Source organism: Malus domestica, chromosome 04 (assembly GCF_042453785.1).
Source record: "Malus domestica chromosome 04, GDT2T_hap1".
NCBI classification, from domain to species: Eukaryota; Viridiplantae; Streptophyta; class Magnoliopsida; order Rosales; family Rosaceae; genus Malus; species Malus domestica.
Genome location: NC_091664.1, coordinates 3542702 through 3549647, shown reverse-complemented (window position 1 = coordinate 3549647; position 6946 = coordinate 3542702).

The following is a 6946-nucleotide window of genomic DNA, read 5'->3' as shown; positions in this document are numbered from 1 at the left end:
AGTACTCACTAAAGGAAAGCTTGAACATATGTACTTGTGTAAACCCTTCACAATTAATGAGAACTCTTCTACTCCATGGACGTAGCCAATCTAGGTGAACCACGTATATCTTGTGTTTGCTTCCCTATCCCTATCCATTTACTTATTTATCCACACTAGTGACCGGAGCAATCTAACGAAGGTGACAAACTTAACACTTTCTGTTGTACCAAAGTCCTCACTGATTTTGTGCATCAACAGAGACCTTTACAAGGTGTCTTTGGATGATGAAAAACAATTATATGTATGCACCCTAGTGTCAGTTTGATTCTCACCAATCTCTCCCCTTAACAACTAATAATTTAACTCACACTACCGTTTGCCAAAACAATATTATATATATTATCCACACATATGATATACTGCCACTTCGAGTTTTTCTTAAATGCACAGAGCTTTATCCACTTTAAGATACTATTATAATGCTAGTAGCCACGCCTTCTACGGTTGCCATTCTTTGAATGCACACCCTTCCGCTCTACGGTTGCCATTCTTTGAATGCACACCCTTCTGCTCTTTTGTGCCCTTACCAATTTTTTAGTACGGTATGTGCTTTTGAAGCAAGACCAAGAAAACAAAAGTAATTTCAGTATATTAGGGAAAAATCCTATTTCTAAATTTGTATGATCTAAAGAAAATATATAATATTTGTTCAAAAAAGAAAATATATAATAAAAAAACTTTAGAGGAATGACGCTTATACCGTCATGTGATTTACCAATTCAAGTATCAAAATATGAGTAGATTCTATGGTCACTTTTTTTTCACCATGGGATTAGCTTTGATTTTCTCTCCGTAATAAATAAACTATTACTTATTCAAGTCTCCCTTCTGATTTTCTAGGCGAGTATTAGTAATTTAGTATTTCCTAATCAATAATATCCGAACATTTTTTTCTAGAAAAAGAATGATAGTTAGGTAGACTATGCTTTGTAGGTACATCATAAAATTGAACACAAACCTTATTTCTCATAAAAAAAAATTAAACTATTACTGGTGGAAATTTTAATAATAATAATAACAATAATACGTATGCTATTTTTCAGGTAGAATAAGAAGTGGGTTAACTGCCTAGCTAGCTAGTAACATGCATGCTATTGGTTCATGCATGAGATATTTCTTGCTTAGTTTTTTTGGTTTAAAAACGGGGCTAAAATCAAGAGCCCAAAAAACCTTACTCAATAATAAATTTAGACCGGGACATCTCAAATCGATTTTCATGAATAAAATTAACTGAACAAGAATGAGGAGTATCAAAATAAAAAGGAAAACTTTGGATGCGGTCCCTAACTAATATTCTTTGACTAAAACCTTATTGGTTTTCAATTTTTGATCAAAGTCCCTGAAATGAATGTGATCATTTATTTCTATGTACATTACTATATTTTTTAAATTAAAATTTTATATTTATATTTGTTTATATTAATGAGATTTTAAATAAAAAAACCATAATTTGTGGGATTAAAAATATTAAAATATAAATATACTATTGTGTGTGTGTGTGTGTGTGTGTGTATAAATATGGGTACATTCATCAAAATTAACCAAAAAATTATTGTATCAAAACATGAGTACATTCTTCAAAATCACAAAAAAGAAAGAAAGAGATATTAAGCTTAATAATATTAGTAATTTTTTTCGATTAAACTTAACATGGATACATTCTCAAATCAAAGAAAAAAGAATGTACCGATATATGTTTAAAAATGGATTAGAAAAAAATTGAATAGATTTTATATATAAAAAAGTGGTACATTTTACATATAACAAATTGGTACATTTTAAGATTAAAAATTTGAAAAAATTACATGAATGGGTACATATAATTAGCATGGGCACATTTAGCAAAAATAAAAATGGGTACAAATAAATAAAAAAATATGGGTACAAATACAAATAAAACTTTAAAAAATATGGGCACAAAAAGAAATTTATATATGGGTACAAATTAAAACTAAAAAGAAAATTGGTACAAACTAAAAATGGGCACAAACTAAAAATAAAAATATATGATAAAAATATACTAATGGTAACATTTTTAACATTAAATGAATATATTTAGAAATAAAAAATATTTTATTATTGAAATAATTAATGATGTTATTAATACCAAGGACCTTGATCAAAAATTGAAAAAGAATAAGGTTTTAATCAATGGAGTAGCAAAGATAAGGATGAGAACCTAATTTCTCCAAATAAAAATTACCTAAATCTAAATCAAGACTATGGGTTACTAAATTGTCTACCACAAAATTCTTATCTCTATAGACATGCCGAAGTTCGCATTGTCAAGATCTTGAAAGCAATTCTCGGAAGGCCAAAACAAGTGGACCTAAAAAATGATTATTGCCGGCACCTTGCAACACCAAATGAACTGTGAATGGAAAGTCTGATTCTACTAGCAATTTATCAATCTATAATCTCCATGCCAATTATAAGCCCAAGTAAGCACCACATAGCTCAGCAATAAGAATCTCACATGTGCCTAAATTAGCGCAAAACCCATAAATCCATGTATCATCAGAATCTCTTAAAACACCACAAGCTCCAATTGAATTATTATTTCCCTTTCTTGCAACCATCAACATTAAGTTTAAACCAATCCGAAGGAGGAACTTTCCAATGGAGCAAAGATTCAATCCTATGGGGTTTTTCAATCTTGAGAATATTAGCCTTCAACTATTCGCGAACATATATACAATAACATTTGTAGGCTCATAATCATTGCAAAATCCTGCTAAAAAATGAATATAGTTCGCCAATCCATTGAAGGGAATTGAACCTAAACCTGTTCTACCAAGTTTAAGCTCAAGGCTCCTCTTAACGTCCCCTAAGGTCAAATATGTTAGGGAGAGATTTTTTTTTTTTTAATGTATTTATAAACATGAAAATAGGACAGGCTGTTAAATGGAATTTCAACATCTAAAGCAGAAGTCCATTCTCCATTATATTGGATTATTGAATAGTCTTATACAAATTTCCGTGGAAAATATTTGGACATATACATATATACCGGCTCTATAAGGGAAGGGATCTCTATTTTTTTTTTCAGAAAAATAGGAATTAGTTATGGGACCTACTTCACATGGATCTTCAATAATCCGAACCATCTATTTTTACAAGGCTACATATTTCTAGCTTATGCATAAGAGCAATTATCTAAGCTACAAATTTATAAAACTTTGTTTGTCAATAAATAATTAATAAAATTATTACTATACCCTTTTATACATAACTAAAAAAAATATTAGAAAAGAAAAAATATGGGCTTAGAGATTGTCAGAAGAAAGTTGGGGCATTGCGTGTGTAACGATGACAAGAATTATCACATTATGAGTAGACTTCCATAACATTTGATGCTTCATCCCTTGGTTTTGTATTTTGAAATAAATATTCCCTATGTCAAGGAAGTAAGCTTTGGCAAACTCAAAGATATTTTCATGATACATAATTATATATTTAAAATTATTATCATGTTCGCCAGATCAAAAGAATTGAAAAAATAAATCTTGGTTTGCAATCTTGGTTTTGTTGGGGCGCAAGTGATACCACTAAACCTATTAGTTTCTCAAAATGAATCAAATAATATAGGATGATGTAATCCACACACCCATTTTTACTTGTTCAGATCAAAACAAAAGAATTGAAAAAAAATCAAATGACAAAATTTAACAAAAGTGTGTATGAGGTAAAAATAGATGTGTAAATAACACTGCCCATAATATATATATGTCTTCCAGCAAAAAATAAAAAAGCAAATATGTCACCTGTATCTGCAATAATTCTGTATATGCATGCCACACACACGAGCGGCATTATCTGCTGGCAGATTGTCGAGTATAAACACAACTTGTGCATAAAAAAATGGAAATTTGGTGGCAGAAGTTGTTGATTTTATTTTTATGTGGCCTCGGCTGAATGAAAATATATGCATTTTGACAATTATGATATGAATCAAGAGTGTTTCTTGTCAATAAAGCTGCAGAAAAGTCACCTACGACTTGAAAATTAGGGTTTATGTGGAATACATAAACATTGACTAGGGTTTATTTTTCTTGTCAAACATGGAATATTAGGGTTTTTTTTTTTCTCTTTACATGATGTAAAAAGAAAAAAAAAAGGTGTCAAGCAGCTGGGGATGTCTCGGCACTCGTGAATCGTGAGATTTTTAACCCTTGGTGAAATGTGACAGTTAACTAACCTTGAATCCATGGACATAAAAGACGACATGCATAATATTGTGTAATCACTGAGATATTCACATCTTTATATATACTTGAAGATCTCTAATTGCAGTTATTTATAAATTAAATTGCATATATATTATTGATATCAAATCCACTTCTTATTTTTTTAGAACATTTTGGTCATTTTAATAAGAGTTACATTTATACAATCGTTTAGTACCATATCTGAAATTAAGATACAATTAATTTCTTTATTATCTGATGATGTGGGAACGAAAAATGAAAGCCCAACAACTTGTTAATTATTTTGAATGATGCTGAGCTTTCCATGCAATCATGCACAAACCGCCAATTATATTCATTGACCTGGAGCTCGTAAGCTTGAAGGAAATAAATTAGCTTTATCTGTCGACCAATTTCTTTTGAAAAACATCTAAAATATCATCCCTATAAGCTGGCCTCGTTATACTTGTTATATGCAATCTTCTTCAGGTTGATATGTATCAGCTTCTCTTGTTGCATAATTATGCAATTTGCTATATATATCGAATTGTCTAGTTTTAATTGTGCTGGTTTGCTTTGTTAGAGGTTTTTGTGCCAGCCGTTATCTGTTCTAGTTGTGATCTTGCTATTATATTCCTATTTGCTATTGAATAGTCTTTTTTTTTCTTGATTGCCGATTTTTAACTCAGGTGGAGGGGTGCTAGTTGGTTAGGCCAGAAATCAGTCAATTATGACGTGTGTTGGGCTATGGCTTTGATCTCCATGTTATAGTAAGGGGGAATGATCAGTTCATACTTTAAGGTATAATATTGGTTAATTCACGTGTTATAATATAAGTGAACTGGTAATTACTGCATGAATGTTATAATCCCACTCTTCACACATGTTGTACTTGCCTTTGTACGTAGTTTTTCTTTTTTCTTGTATTTAATTTTTTTCATTTTGGGAACTTTTCCATGTAATCTTGTGAATTTAGTTTTTCATTTAGCTTTTACTAAGTGATTTTAATATAGTTTGAGCGTCAAATTTTTAGTACAATTGACTAATATTTTTCTCTAATGTATATGCCACAAAGTTTCCACAAATAAAGTAGCCATGCAAGCTGTAAATATGTTGACACATTTTGAAGTTCGAAAACAAATGCTGATTCGCTGCTGTATCTCAAGAGCACTTTTTTGAATGCTAATGCTGGTCTTCCAATACCAAAGTCTTGGACTTCAATTTGGTATCTGTTTTGCTTTTGGATTTAGCTAGTAGCTCAAAACCTAAACCAAGAGCTTCATACTTTGACCTAAATTTGTGAAGATATATTTATTGAATATGTAGCCTTGAATTGAACTCAGCAAAGACAATGGCTTTACTTTCTGGATGTAGCCTCCTTAATATTGCTTTTTTTTCCCAGTTGACAATGGAATTCGTAGGTTGCATGCATTTCTTTCTACTTTTTCTTTGTTTTTTCAGCACGCATGTATGGTCCCCCACGTATTAAGATGGCAGTTAGAATTTTAATGGCTTTATTACTTGCTTTTGCTCCTTCCTCCCCTTCCTTGTTCTTTGCTATGTAAATTTTGTTAAGGATATTAGTGCAAGGGCCGGCGATTTGGTCATTGGTTTTACATTACCAGGCAACTTGACTTATATATACGTACTGGACCCAAATACTTGCTTAATTAACTAGTTTTGTTGCAATATGACCAAAGCAATATCGTAGGTAAATGCTGTAAAAGTGTAAGACCTTAATATCTTATTTGAAGTCATCACCCACTTACAACGAACGTATTTCAGCTTAACTAAATGAACAGAAAGCATTGATCTAGAACTCATAGTGCTGTAATACATGACATCGTGGACAAAATAATCTGCATGCATAATAACATGTTGAATGTGAACTAGAAACATGCTATGGTTTAAATTTAGGAGATCGAATTTTCTCACCACCCTTACTAGCTAGTTGTGAACGTTACCATCGCCTAATTAAAAGAGTGTCACATGATTCTTTAGGCTCCTGGTAATTCTTGAACTCGTATGATTTTTTTTTTTTTTTAGAATGATTTGTAGTGCTTTTTTGGGGAACGTATTAGCTGCTAAATTATATATGAATGTGGTTAAATCTAATTTGCACGCATATTTACTTCCATACATAATTGAATGTTATAGAGACATATTTAAGAGTCACACAGTGCTAGTTTCATTGATCAGGGATAGAATATCATCCGCATTCGTTACAGTAGAATTATATATGGCATAGCCACCATTACTTGAAATAGTTGCTTCTGTTTAGAATCAATTTCACATTGACGAGAGTATGGACTTTGCATCTGCTTATAAATAATTCGACAACTACTCCCATATTGTTAATTGGTTTTATTTTGAAACTTCAACTTTCTTTATGGTATTATAACATGTTGTCTGGCATGCATGTGAAGCCAAACAGCCACACACATTCTATGTCACCCCATTTGTGTTGTGCACATGTTAGGCTTGGAAATTAGTCATACATTAAGGGCTATGTTGAGAATAAATCACACATTAATAGGAGAATGGATCTTGCATGGGCTTATAAGTATCGTTTCTTCAATTTTAAGTTTTTCCACCATTTTGGATATCCATGCAATTTAAAGCAAGATTCGCATCCATACTTTAGAGCTCCACAGTAAGTGCAACCTCCCTCAGAAGGAGGAGACAATATTTGTCTCAACTCTGAGTTTGGCTTTGCC